We start from the raw sequence: 14,723 nt of genomic DNA on the forward strand, positions 1-14,723 counted from the left end.
AGCTACAGGGAGGCTGAGGCAGGAGAATGGCATGAACCTGGGAGGCAGAGCTTGCAGTGAGCCGAATGACGAGATCGCACGCCACTGCACTCCAGCCTGGAACAGGTGAGATTCCCATCTCAAAAAAAAAAAAAAAAAAAAAAAAAAAAGCCTGGGCGCAGTGGCCAAGCTTGGTAATCCCCAGCCACTTTGGGGAGGCCAGAGACGGGCGGAATCACGAGGTCCAGGAGATCTGAGACCATCCTGGCTAACACACGGTGAAACCCTCCGTCTCTACTAAAAAAAATACAAAAAACTAGCAGGCGAGGTGGCCGGCGCCTGTAGTCCCCAGCTACTCGGAGGCTGAGGCAGGAGGAATGGGCGTGAACCCGGAGGGGAGCTTGCAAGTGACCCAAGATCGCGCCACTGCACTCCAGCCTGGGCAACAGAGCGAGACTCCATCTCAAAAAAAAAAAAAAAAAAAAAAAAACTTTCCTAACAGCATGTAAAATCTCCCTTGTTCCTATTGATGTTTGCATAGTATCCCACTGTACAGATGTGCTGTAATTGATGTATCTAAATCCAATTCTCAGTCATGTGGAATACCTGCATCCAGTCTTTGACTGAAACTATAACCTTAAACTATTTGCTGCTCAGCTTCCAATAAAAGCAGAGCCAAAAGAAACACTTTGTATGGAGAATAATTTGGAGGTCGGTTGAAGTTAGTCCTTGCACTTTTCCAGTATTAAAGTTTCACCCCTGAATGAAACCATCCATTATTGAACCACATATTTGATGCACATCTCCTGGATTTCCCAGAGAGTTGGCTTTGCCAGGTCATCCAGTTCCAATGCAGGGATCTCCATGAGCCTTAACTATGAGGGTGTTTGGAGGGTGATGCCAGGTACATGACCCACATGAGGTCAATGCAAAAGAACCTTGTTTCTGCTAAGAAGGTGGTCTACTTTTTCTTTAAAAACTGCATAACATTTGTAAGTAATCGTATGTCTTATTTTCCTTCTTTGCTTTGGCCTCCAGGAAGCCCAGAGCCAAAGTTTAATAATTACATAAGATTTATCTGCATATCTGTTTACTATTCTTTTGCCTTTCATCTTATCTGTCTATTCCTGGACCTTTAATTTTAAAGATCTTGATTTTTTATTTTTGAAGCTTTCTCTTTCTATTTTGCAGAGATTTGTTATTCTTATTGCAATCCTTGAAAATCCACTTATTTTTTAAGCTTGCAGAATGAGCCACAGAGCATTAGAAGAATAATTGTGGAAGATACTCTTGGGACATACCCCTTTCTGCTCAAATGCCTGCTTCTCCCCTGTACTGTTGAGGCAGAGAGGTTTGAAGGGCACCATGGAGACCACAGAGCTAGAGAGGGAGGTGTGTAGCCTAAGAGGAATGATTTGTAGCTCAAGGACATGGGGTCAAAATTCATTTGAGCTGCCTGAATTCACTCCTAGTGACGTGTGGAGGCGTTCCAGATGCTTATCGAGGTTCAATGCCCTAACTCTAGGTTTACTGGGCCTTCCCCAAGCCCAATAAGTGACTCTTCCTAACAGGATTACTGCTCCTGGGATCAGCTTGGAAAATGGCAGGGCCAAGCAGGACTTGCAATGCTTTCAGAATCAGAGTCAAGAAGGACCCTTGGGTCTTCCACTAAATAAGGGGGAGATGTGGCAGTCCCCGCAACCCTGTAGGTTAGATACTGTCCTGTCACCTTGTGTGAGGAATGGCTGTGATAAAATAATAACCAGGAACAGTAGGTGACCCAGTTTGAACAAAGGGGACTAGGATCGATGCTCCGCAGCCGCCTTCTGCTTTGTGGATCCTTTTACTACAACGTTATATATTATATGCAAATCGCAGCACAAACTTAAGGCCGCTTTTCATGTCAAGAGGCTTCTTTGAGCCTATATGTTATATTTTACAGATCTTGGACAGTAACATTTTTCTTTTTAGCACGAAGTTGCTCAAGGTTCATCTGAGACTCTTTTAAATTGCTGCTTTCGGAGAAATAACAATGTAAAATGACACGATGATGTATGGCCCCGTCCGGCAGACCAGGGCTGCAGCAGCCGCAAACGCCACCAGACCTCTGGGAATGAAGCAGTCTCTGGAGCGCCATTGTGCAATTGTCCTAACCGGATCATTTTTAATTAGTTGCAATTAATTTCAAGTGACAGCATCCTGCAATATCAAGTCAGAGAGGCTCCAGTGCGTGGGTGGGGTTGTTAGGAACACACAGCTGGTGAGAGAGAAGCCAGAGAGGGAGGTCTCATCATAGGCTACAAGATTTTCTGGGTGGGAGGCAAAGAGACAATTTCCTGAGCTGGGGGAGGGAACTTCTTCCTAATGATGCAAATGTTCTGATTCTTACTGGGCTGTTTGTAGGCCCTGCTAGGTGAATACTTATCACGCCCTGCACATAGGACCCTTCTGGTGGGCAAGCGTGTTGGCAATTATCTTGCTTCAATAACACAAAGTGGTGCAGCCAGCTAACCTTTGCCTTAGTTTGGCAGAAGCAGATTCTGAGATGAGGATTTGGGAGGTGACCCCAAGAGGGGGAAGTGAATCAGGAAAGGGGAGGACCCAGTAAGAGGTATATTAAGCAAGCTAGCTGTACAGGTACCTGGAGCTCTCTCCCATTGGGAAACTCTGGGAGACATTGGAGAACATACATCTCAGAGTTATCTCATCCACAGGATGAAAGAGTTAGGATATTTACACAACGATCTGTTGGTCACTGGTTGACCACAGGATTGAGTTGGTCACTGGTTGAGGACTGCTTTCAACCTGCCTTGTAAAGGCACATCAGAGGTTAGAGAAAGCTCTCAGGCAAAGAACTGCAGATGCTGGCTGCTGGAATCAGGCTCGGAGCATGGACATGGTAAGGGCAAAGGCCTTGGAGCACTGTGTCTGCTACAACCTCCAGGACCTTGTACAGTTCAAACATCATACAGTTTCTCCAGTACCCCTTGGATGTCCCTCTGAGGCACTTACATGTGGGGACATAGAGGCAGAGTGGTTAAGTGGGGTGAAGCACCCAGGGTCCCAACGCCTGATGGAGGAGAGCTGAAAAGTCAGGTTGCCTGCCTTTTGGTAGCAGCCAATCACCATCCTGCCATAGCATTGCTTGGGATGTGGGTGCCACTTCTAGGAACCCAAGCTGCCTCTAGCCAGGCTTTTATGAGCAGATGGGGTTTTTTTACTCTCCAGCCAATGCTGACACTTTTGTCTCCTGTGTCCCTAGCTGACAGCACTAATTATTTGATCTTGGCACCCTTTCCCTGGCATCCAGATGTGGATTCAGAATCCCGAATAGGATAGAGCCCACAGCTGTTATCAAGCAATGGTATATACAAAAGAGCTCAAAGCTATTTGTTCCCATGGCCTAGAGGGAGTATTCCTCCTAAGCACAATGTTCTCTGATCAAAATGTTTTGGGGGGCACAGATTACCTATGTAGTTAACTATATAGTGACACAGTCACTCCTTGTCACCTACCTAGCTGAATCTTTGCGGCCAACGGGATAATCTCCACTTCAAATGTACTTGCTACTCTAAACAGTGGATTTAGAACCAGGACCAGGCCACTTGACCTCCTCACTGGGGCTCCTCTGGGAAAGCGAGAGGCACGTATGCCTGCCCTGACTCCTCCCTTATGTTCCCAGAGCCACCCTTCATTGGTTAATCAGCAGGAAGGGAGTGGGAACTAATACAACTTGGCCCTTTTCTTGAGAGTAACAACAACCTAAGCAGACACCGAGCACTCACCATAGGCCATGCACTATTCTAAGCATTTTCATATACCATATTAACTCATTTCATTTTCATAAGCCAGCAAAGTAATATTACTAACCCCATTCCAGAGGGGAGAAAGCTGAAGCACAGATAGGTTAAGTAACTTGCTTAAGGTCATCCAGCTATGTAGTTGGGGGGCTAGGACATGAACTCAGACAGTGTCTGGAACCCAGTGATGAAGTCAACCCACTAGACTCCTACTGGGTTTTCTTTCATGATTCTTCTGACCTGAAATACATACACATTTAAAATCGACTTTCTAAAATGTAGCACGAATCTGATCATTTCTCCTTTTTTCTTTCTTTGAAAAACTGAAACGAGGCCAGGCGTGGTGGCTCACGCCTGTAATCCCAGCACTTTGGGAGGCCGAGGCAGGCAGATCATGAGGTCAGGGGTTTGAGACCAGTTTGACCAACATGGTGAAACCCCATCTCTACTAAAAATTCAAATATTAGCCAAGCGTGGTGGCACACGCCTGTACGCCCAGCTACTCAGGAGGCTGAGGCAGAGAATTGCTTGAACCTGGGAGGCAGAGGTTGCAGTGAGCTGAAATCACGCCACTGCACTCCAGCTTGGGCGACAGAGTGAGACTCCGTCTCAAATTTAAAAAAAAAGACAAACTGAGATGGACTGTCGCATTCATATGGGGGACCCCTAGAAATAACCAGAGACCCAGCAGTGCCTCCTTCCTTCCAGGTTCTGGGCCCATGGTCTGTCTCAGGTTAGGACACAAGGACTCTGCCTCGGGAATGTGCAGTCATCCCCCATATATCACAAGTGCGGCTCCTAAGGGGAGCCAAGTTTCCCTTAATAAACTTTTATGGCACTATCATCCATTAACTTACCTAAACCTGTTCTCTGAGCTTGGCCAATCTTCCCATTTGCAAAGCATGCCTCTTTGCCACAGAAGTCACTTTAAAGTCACCATCTCACCACACAAGATGTTTTTTTCATTCCTCAACATGTCCTGTCTTTGGTTTTCCAATAAGCTATTTTTAAACAGTCTCAGGCTTTGGATGGTTTACTTGTTTTTCAATGATTTCCCATGAATTTTTTTTCTAATTAGTCTTTAATTTGATGAGACTTATGAAACATCTCTTCTAGAGTCTTGGGGCCCTCTATTTTGCCCCAGCTCTCTCAAGCTGGGGCTTTCTGGACTTTGTATTACTTTTCTGTGGGTGCCTGTCTCTGGTTTCTTCTCCCAGGGGCCCTACCACTGCCAGACTTGTGTATTTCAGGTCAGTACGCCAAGCTAGTGTCCTTTACTCCAGGGCCTGGTTAGGGCCATGAACAGTGACCACCTCAAGGCTGTCCTTGGAGAGCTTTCATGTTTATTGGGGCACAGTTGACAGGATTGTCCCTGAGATGATCAAGGAAAAAAAAGTAGAAAGTAGGCATTATGAAGTACTTCATTTCAGGGAGGAAGGAAAGCAGGCTTTGGGTGGGAGCGTGGGGTAAAAGTGGTCAGAATAGGCTTCCTAGAGATGTCAAGGCTGGAATTCTCTGGCTTCAGCACCCAGTCCATCAGACCCACAGCTTTCTTTCATTACCAGGTTTGTCACGCCCCATTTATTATCTCAGAATGGAAAGCAGAGATAACATAAGCAACCTATCCATGGAATTTTTAAAAAATCAATATATTGACCCAGCTGTAAGGTAAAGGAGAAATCAAAGGAAAGTCAGTTATAATAAAATATGTATTTCAACATGTAAATGCTCAGGAATAATGAAAAAGTGGAATGCTTGCACCTAAAGACAGACCCACCCAGTGGGAGTGCGGTCAGTGCTGCCTGCCGCGGGGCAGTGTCCTGGTGACTTAAGGGCCACAGTATGGCTGCATGAATGGTGGTTTCTGAAATGGTGCACAACTCTTGGTAAGGATCTGTGCAGAACAGAGGACAATTTCCTTCTCAATTGTTGCAAAGTTGCAATCCTAGAAAATCCAGTGTATATTACAGCCATGCAAAAATACTCTGTGCTTATATGTAGAACAGCTAGGCTTAGAGCTCTGGTCACTGTAAACAGGTTTTTCCACTGGGGTGACTGTCAAACCTAGGACCTCTCTGATGGTTGTGCAGGTTGTACACTGCACAGCCATTTACTTCATCATGGAAATGAATAGTGCCCCCTAGGGCTGTGGAGTTCGCAGCGACCTAGGTGGGCATTTCAAAAGTTGTATGGAATGCGGGAGAATTATTTGCTGGGTGAGACTGTCCTGCACATTGCAGGATCCAGACAGCACCCTTGGCTCACGCATACACACATACACTAAATGCCAGCATTTCCACGTGGAGAAACAGAGGCAAAAGTGTTAGATAACTGGTCACTTCCTGGCCATGGCTTTGAGCAAAAGAGGTGGGGGGCATCTCCAGTCTCTGAGAAGGATGCTCCTGGACCCCACAGAGAATCACAACAACCCATAAGAGGACATTCCCCAAGGCCTGCCGCAGGGGCTGCTCCAGCCAAGTCAGCTGATGACAAGAAAGACCCACAATACAGCCCCAAAGGGTCTGCTCAGCTCCATCCTGGGCCTGTCTCCCTGGCTGGGCGCTGTGACTAGACCTAGCTGTGGGGTAAATGTGGGCTAGACCCTCCTCTTCTGGGCTGCTGGGCATCCATAGCTGGCAGGCCTGGCAAAGCAATTCCTTTACAGGGAAGGGATAAGTGTGTGTGTGTGTGTGTGTGTGTGCATGCATGCACACACACACACACACACACACCCATGCCTACACACTGACTCCTGCCACCTCCACTGCTGTCTGACAGGTGGGCAGACATTCAAACCCCTCCTTGTAGCTTTCACACCCAGGGGTGGGGACTTGGCCAAGGCTGGGGTGGGGGTAGAAGTGGAATGGGGGATTGAAGAGGGGGAACTCTGAGATTTCATTCCAACCATTTTGAACAAGACCAGGTAGGAAGGCAGGAACGGGGAGCTTCGATTCCCAGCTGAAGCTGCTGAAGCTGAGCAGTGGTTCCCCCACCCTCACACAGGGCCTGACTCTAATGTCTTCTGATGGGACAAATTGGTGAGCACAACTATTAGCTGAGTGACATCAAAAGGCATTAATCTCTGGTTCCTGAGCAAGACCAGCACCACATTAGTGCCTCACACCCAGTCATTATTAAGACTTTAGCCCAAGGGTGTAATAAATGTTTTATGGCATGCAAACCAAGGTAATGGAATGCAAATCCCATAATATAGCCATACATTTATTTTCTAATGGAGCAAATGATGATGTATTTTATCTGAGAAGAGCTGCCCGATAGGGTCTGCTTGGGAAATTCGAAGTTAGAGACCCAAAGGGTGAGTGGGTGGCCCTCCTCTGGTGTGGACTGGGGGTGAGCAAGGTGGCAGTCACAGTGGGACTTCCCAGAAATGGTCAAACCTTCATACACACAAACCTTTTGGACAAGCCCATCACTCTTGCTCTAGGTCCTCTAAGTACTGCCCCCCTTTTGGGGCATATATCGAACATTCTGAGGCTTAATTACATCCCCTTTGCAGAGTGCCCCCTCCCAGGATCCCCCACCCCTAACCAGAGCTGCATACCAATATGAACCAAGCTACTCAGCCAATATGAATTGGCTTTCCGAAAACTGGCTGCATTAAGGTGCAAAATGTTAATGGATGGAAGGGCGCAGGGCTATTTCTCCAGTGAAGTTAGGGCTTTGTGTTGGTGCTGTTTTTATTAAGAAGCCAACATTGTTCAGTTGCAGCCCTGGGGCTGGTAGGGAGGCTGGGCTAACTAGCTCAGGCCACTGCAGCCTTGGGAAGGGCTTTGGTCAACCCAATGCCCCAGGTCTTTCTGGCTGCTGCTGCCCCAAGAAGAACTTTCTAATTATTACAGTTGTCCAAAAAGTGTATGGGCTCCCCTCTAAAGTTAGAGGACCTCTTCATTCCCAGGAACCCCTTTAGTGCCCTCTCTTTTGTCCTTCCCAGCCCCGGGAACACAGCACCCACCTGGGCAGCTATCAGGCTCATGGGCCTTATACTGATGTCCAGGGACCTACTCTGTACCTAGATTTATGGGGGCATCAAGAAGTCTAAGACCTGTTCCTGCCTTCAAGGTCCTAATGATGTAACTAGGGAAAAAGACACACATATGAAAAGAAATTAACAATGTAAATGATTTAATGGTCACCTGAGTGGTGTGTTTGAGGAGTACAGGTTCCTTGCTGGATTTTTTTTTTAAGGCATCCATTGAGAAAAAAGAAATGAACACTGTCAGAGAGGAATCCTGATGGAGATACTGCTTTGGGCTAGAGGTACTGAAGACCCCTTAAGATCGAAAATGTAGGACTTGGCTCTTCCCCCAGAGAGCTCATACTAGGTGTTCAATTCACATTGGTGTCTGAATGGCTCGAAAACAATGATATCAGTTCTCAGAGGACTGAAACTGGATCTAGAACTGGCATTTCAATGCTTGGCAGTACTTTTGATCTAATATGCCCTCTTGTTTTCTAGAACAATAACTGACAACAATAATTCATTGAAAATTTACATCAGACCCTGTGCTAAGCCTTCGTTATTTTACTGAATTTTAAAACAACACTAACAAGAAAGTACCTTTATGATTCTATTGAGAGATGATAGAAGAAACTAAGTCTCAGAATGAGTCTTACCTAACTTAGTAAGAGCTGGGATTGTAACTGGACATCCCTGCCTGCAGAGCCCATACTATATTGTCTGCCTCTCCCAATCACGGTAACAGGGGTCAGAGCAGTAAAGTGTTGTATTCAAGGACACAGAGAGAGCCTCTGGCTTCAGGCCCCTGCTGTCTACTGCACCACAGTGAGTAGCTCTTAGTTTTGTGTGTGTATTATCCCAGGGGAGGTCTCCCCGCACCCAAGGGTCTCTCACTCTCTCTCTCTCTCTACCTTCAACTAGTCTGAGCCCAGGAAGAATATCTTCTCACTCTAAGATATGTCAGATCATGGATGAACACAACTAAGATCTTGATAACAGTAAATCCAGTGTCCCAAACAGATTCTGAGCCTAATTTGAAGATTCTCTATGGATTTGATTTCTCTGTGCTTGGATGCTGTAGGTTGATTGCCCTTGAAGGATAGTTAGGCTGGGATGAGTTACGTTGTTGGGTTCTTCTCCGGTTTGACCTGGTAAAGCTTCAGAACAGGCCTCTATGGAACATTATCTTCCAAAGTCTAGAGAATGGACCAAGCCTACCTGTGGGAGAAGAAAGATAATAGCAATCAACTCTGAATTCTTCAAACTGGGTTCAGGGACAGATAGTGGTGGACTTCCAGCAGCCTAAGCAGGGCCAGGAATAGGGAGAAGAGAGATGAACCTAGGGTACAAAATTTAAGGAGGCACTCACTCTCAGAGTTGCACAAGTGCAAACCTTAAAAACAAGGGCCCCCCAAATGATGCACCGCCAGACCCTGACCCTGAACTGCCCTGGCTCTATCACAAATGGGAAAGTAGCGGGAGGCGGGGACCATGTCTCCTTGGCCCACCCTTGAGTTGGAGAGTAAAAGTAGAGGTTAAGAAACCTTTGGCAGCCACCCAACATCCTTAACCATCTTTTTCTTTCCATTTCTCAGCTCCGCTTTCCTTGATATTCTGCTTAGGCACAGACTAGTTGAAGGGAGACAGAGAGTCTCTTGGGCCTGGGTAGTAAATACACCTAAAAACCAAGAGCTTCTCATTGCGGGGCAGGAGACAGTAGGGACCTGAAGTCAGAGGCTGTCCCTCGGGAGCAAATGAAGTGATGGGCTTCACTCTCAGGTTTATGAAGCCTCTCCCAAGTGAGGGCAAGATTGTTACTAGCAGCTCCAGGCTTACTTCTGGCCAGTCCCAGTGGAAAAAGAGAGCTCCTCCTTACCAGGAGCTGCAGCAATAGCTTTCACTGGCCCAGCCCAAGCCTCATGCCCATGGCTGAAATGATTCTTGTGACGGGGGACTAACCTGCCCTGAATGGCTAGCTCTACTCATGGGCTGACTCCTGGGGACCCCAGACATTCAACCACATTTGGAACCACATAGATTTGGTGAAGATGTGGGATCTCCAAAGAAGAATCTGGGTGCTCTTGCAGGAGGGATGGGTACTGAACAGGCAAACTCAAGAGCGGTCAACTCAAGAGCGGGAGATGCTTCTAAAACTCTGGCTTCTCTGGAGGCCCACAGGACTGCTGCCCAAATCTGCATTATTTGCAGGCCTCCTCTGCAGGCTTTCCTAAGGCATGAAATGCTTAAAATGCTTCTTGCTCATCTTCAGCCACCTAACCCTCTTCCCTAAGGCTCTGGCCAGTGACTTGTGCGTTACACTCACTCAGGAAGAATTTGCTGACGTTGTGAAAGAATGAATGAGGAACTGTGCTAGGACTGGGCCCAAAACTTTTATTAACTGCGAGGTTAAAAGCTATCGAGGGTCAGGGGCACTGCAAAGGGGCAGAGGGAGTGAGTCAATTAACACCTGCCTTTTTATTTCCAAATCGAATTGTTGCATGAGGTTTGGGGATGATGTAACCAGTCGGCAGGGTTGGGGCAGGATTTATGAGCTAGGGTATGTGGAGCAATGGTCTGAGCAGGAAGCTGGTGAGAGGCACTTACCCTGACTGCCCTCACTTGGAACCCTCCCGAAAATAATAGCTGTATGACATGAAGGCATCTTGGCAGAAGGACCGCTGCACCCAGGGTAGACCGGAGCTGAATCACTTTTTCCTGGGTTGGTATGGAAGGGTGTCCAGTTCAGGCATGGCTTGGTGTTGGGAGGGAAAAGGAGTGGGAACATTAGGGATGGAGGATGAAGAGGCAGTCAGGATAGCACATTAACGCAACCTTGGGGCCCGAGAATGGGGACATGCACCATTGGAGTCATCCTAGTTTGAGTAAGGAGTGGCATTCGCCAACACAGGGAGTCCATTTGTTAATATCCATTCATTGTCTCCCAGCCAAGAGAAGCAGGATTAACCTCAGCTGGAAGTTTCTGGGAATGTGGCTGGCACGGTACGAACTCACTCACCACTCCATGGCCTGCTGTAGGGCTCGGGAGGGAGAGAGGAAGGCAGGCCTCCCCTCCCGCCTTTCCCACCAGTACTTGGGTCCAAACGATGAATTTTCGACTGGGTCATTAAATGCTGATTAAAGTACTGGAGAAAAGAACAGAAGAAAAAAACAAACATCAAGTGTTGTATGTACATACATGCTCTCACCCTAGGCCCCCCTTTCCCTTTCTCAGGCTGCCTCGAAGTTCGTTCCAACCCTCCATTGGAAATGCTATAAAAGGCCAGGTTAATTAAGTCCTATATATTACCAGCGCAAACACTTCCAACTTTATTCCGGCGGCTAGGTGAGTGAGGAGGAGGCTGGGCAAGGTCCAGGCAGCCCAGGGTAATAAAATAGAAGACTCAATTACCTTGTACATTTGCAGTTTTATAAAATCATTTAAAGTTCTGCCAATGGAAAAAAAGCACAGTGGAGAGAGATTGGAATTCTGACATCCAGCAAAAGCTTAGGGAACCAGAGTTCCCTTAGAGTTGCCACAGATAGCAAAATCATCCTGGCCATCTCCCTGTTGCCTGGGCAGGAAAGTCCTCTCCATAGAGTGGCCCACGACAAAATATAGAGAAGGAAAAAAGGAAAGGGACTCTCCAACAGTGCACTGAGCACTCACTGGGTCTGGAGCGCTGTGCTAGTGCCTTACATAACTCATTCAGGTAAGTATTATCCTCATTTCCAGATGAGAAAACTCATTTCCAGATGGGGAGACTCAGAATGAGTCTTTGGTGTCTAATCAAGAGAGACCCAACACCCAGCGCCTGTGTGCCTCACCCGTTATATTCCAATTCCTGCCCCTCCCTTTAAGCTACCAGGCCTGCTAGCTGCATATCATGGCCCAATGTTAGAGGACAGTTTCTGAAGCCCATGGGCCTGGATTCAAATCCCAATTCTACCACATCTTAGCTGTGTGCTCTTGGGCAAATTACTTAACATCTCTGGGCCTTAGAGATTTTACTTCCCTCATTTGTCCCATTTAATCTGCTAACAATGCTGTCAGAAAGGTACTAATATCGTTTTCACAATGCCGTATAAAATGCTCGGAGCCCAGAATATCATATATATTGGTTATGATTGTGATTATTTTCTTTCTTTCTTTTTGAGGCAGAGTCTTGCTCTGTTGCCCAGGCTGGAATGCAGTGATGCCATCTTGGCTCACTGTAGCCCCAACTTCCTGGGCTCAAGCAATTCTCCCACCTCAACCTCCTGAGTAGCTGGGATGACAGGCGTGCACCACCATGCCCAGCTAATTTTTTTTTTTTTTTTTTTTGGTAAAGACGAAGCCTCACTATGTTTCCTAAACTAATCTTGAACTCCTGGGCTCAAGCAATCCTCGAAGCTCTGCCTCCCAAAGTGTTGGAATTACAGGTGTGAGCTACTGTGCCCGGCCCTATTGTGATTATCGTGCTAGCTATACCTCCACTTGTCTTGACTCACTCATTATGCTTTCCAGTATAACAGCCAGTGAACCAGCTGTACAAGCCATGCTCCTGTGCTAAAGAAAGGATTAGAGGACCTCTCCCAACTTCATTTTCTATACTACAGTGACCTAATTCACACACAGATTCTCCCATTTCTAAGTCTTACGGAAGGGCAGAAACCTTCCAATTGAGGAACCCTGTTTTTTCTTGTGGGATGAACAAAAACAAGAGCTATATATAAATACAAAACAACTTATTTTCTTCTTCAATAAATAGAAACTGTTCGACATGCCTACACCTTGAGAAATGGGAGTAAAAACCTCCCATTCAACAGCAGCCCCCAGGGGAGGAGTTATTCTCTGGGCTATAGCCACAGTGACCCACAGCAATGTTTCCCAGGAGGCTGGAGAGAAGCCCAAAGTCCTCTCATCTTGATCAAATCTGTCCGGGCCTCAACGGGAGAACCTGGATGGGGCTGGGGCTGAAAGGCAGTGTAGCTATTGGCCACCAGGGGCATGAGGGGATAGCAGCTGGCACATGGTAGACTCTGATCACTTGTGCTGACTGAATGAATGACATTCTAACACCCTGAGCACCTCCCAAGCCCTCCCACCTGGAGAGCTTCCTTTGAGCTAGGCAGATGAGCTACGTGATGCTTTCTTAAAAGATTCACTGTAGGCTGGGCGCAGTGGCTCACGCCTGTAATCCCAGCACTTTGGGAGGCTGAGGCGGGTGGATCACCAGGTCAGGAGATGGAGACCATCCTGGCTAACACAGTGAAACCCCGTCTCCACTAAAAATACAAAAAATTAGCCAGGTGTGGTGGTGGGGCCTGTAGTCCCAGCTACTTGGGAGGCTGAGGCAGGAGAATGGTGTGAACCCAGGAGGCAGAGCTTGCAGTGAGCCAAGATTGCACCACTGCACTCCAGCCTGGGTAACAGAGCAAGACTCTGTCTCAAAAAATAAATAAAATAAATAAAAATTTTTAAAAAGGTTCACTGTAGTATCTACAGTGACACCCCCTTTTCTAGAATCTTGACATCCCCGCTCCTTGAAATTGGGCAGAACTGGCAAATGAAATGTAGCAGATGTCATGCTGCACAACTGGCAAAAGTAAATTCTAAGAAGTAATGTGACTTTCACTTGTCACTCTCTCCTGGGAACCTGGCTGCCATACTGTGAGGAAGCCCAAGCTAACTAGAGAGACCAACACAAGATATTCTGGCCCAGAGTCCCAGCTAAGGTCTCAGCTGACAGCCAGCCCCACCCACCAGACACATGAGTGAACAAACCTTCTGATGATGCCAGCCCACAAAAGTTGAGTCACCTTCAGCCTTCGAATCTTCCAGCTGAGGCCCATATACTGTGGGGCAGAGACAAAGTTTCCCTGCTATACCCCATCTGAATTCCAGACCCATAGAACCTATAATCATAATAAATGGTTGTTTTACACCACTAAATTTGGGGTATTTTCTAACCTAGCAATACATAAGTAGGATAGCCAACTGTACCTTTCAATGTTAGGTTCAGTTCTGGGGACAGCTGTGTAAGAAGGTCATTGACCAACTGAAGAAATTCCCAAGCACTGTCATCAAGGGAGAGGGGCCTGGAACTCTGACATAGATGTTGATGGCTAGATGGGCATGGAGGGTGAGCAGGACTCAGTCATGACCCTCCTATCCCTGAGGGAGGAGTAGGCTTGTTCTGGGGCAGCAGGGAGGTATCATGGGAAGAGAACAGGCTTCAGACAGGGATCCTAGTGTCTCTCTTGCAGGACACTTGTGCAGATTAAATAAGTGGCAAGCTTGATGCAGGGACTCAGAATAAATAATATCATGAAAGGTCTTTTGATTACCCATTCCAATCTGCAAATAAATAGGAGGTTTTTATTTAAAAAAAAAAAGTGCTGTAGGATGTCTCCTCTGATTTAAGGAGGGGAAGGAAAATTAAAACCTAACTCTCCTTGTCTCAAGGTTTTAATGTGTAGAAAACAGGCATAAGAAGGAAGATGTGGATTGAAGCTTTGGCTTTACGAATAGCAGCAGATGGCTGGGTATCGTGGCTCACACCTGTAATCCCAGCACTTTGAGGGGCCAAGGTGGGCAGATCATTTGAGGTCAGGAGTTTGAGACCAACCTGACCAACATGGTGGAACCCTGTCTCTACTAAAAATATAAAAAAAAGAAAAAAAATTTAGCTGGGCGTGCTGGCACATGCCTGTAGTCCCAGCTGCTTGGGAGGCTGAGGCAGGGGAATCCCTTGAACCTGGGAGGCAGAGGTTGCAGTGAGCCAAGATTGTGCCTCTGTACTCCAGCCTGGGTGACAGAGTGAGACTCCATCTCAAAGAAAAAGAAAAGAAAAAAAAAATGAATAGCAGCAGATGCCCAATAACAACAAAGGAAGGGCAGCTATCGGAGCCTGGCATTCTCTGTGTGGCGATCTTTCATTCAAGATTCAAGTTCTTTTTTTTTTTTTTTGTGAGATGGAGTCTTG

At 46.9% G+C, this 14,723-nt stretch overlaps 1 long non-coding RNA gene across 1 annotated transcript in view; it reads right to left on the reverse strand.

Annotated features, from left to right (window-relative positions):
• Nucleotides 1–7,907: 7,907 nt before the first annotated feature.
• LOC108529511 (uncharacterized) overlaps nt 7,908–14,723 on the reverse strand; it is a 67,376-nt gene continuing 60,560 nt past the window's right edge. The window contains exons 2-3 of the long non-coding RNA XR_001885555.1: nt 10,363–10,901; nt 7,908–8,976 (exon numbers count right to left, since the gene is read on the reverse strand). This is a non-coding gene — a long non-coding RNA (uncharacterized LOC108529511). The remainder of the gene's footprint in view (nt 8,977–10,362; nt 10,902–14,723) is intronic.

This window comes from Rhinopithecus bieti, unplaced genomic scaffold (assembly GCF_001698545.2).
Source record: "Rhinopithecus bieti isolate Rb0 unplaced genomic scaffold, ASM169854v2 scaffold_6022, whole genome shotgun sequence".
NCBI lineage: Eukaryota > Metazoa > Chordata > Mammalia > Primates > Cercopithecidae > Rhinopithecus > Rhinopithecus bieti.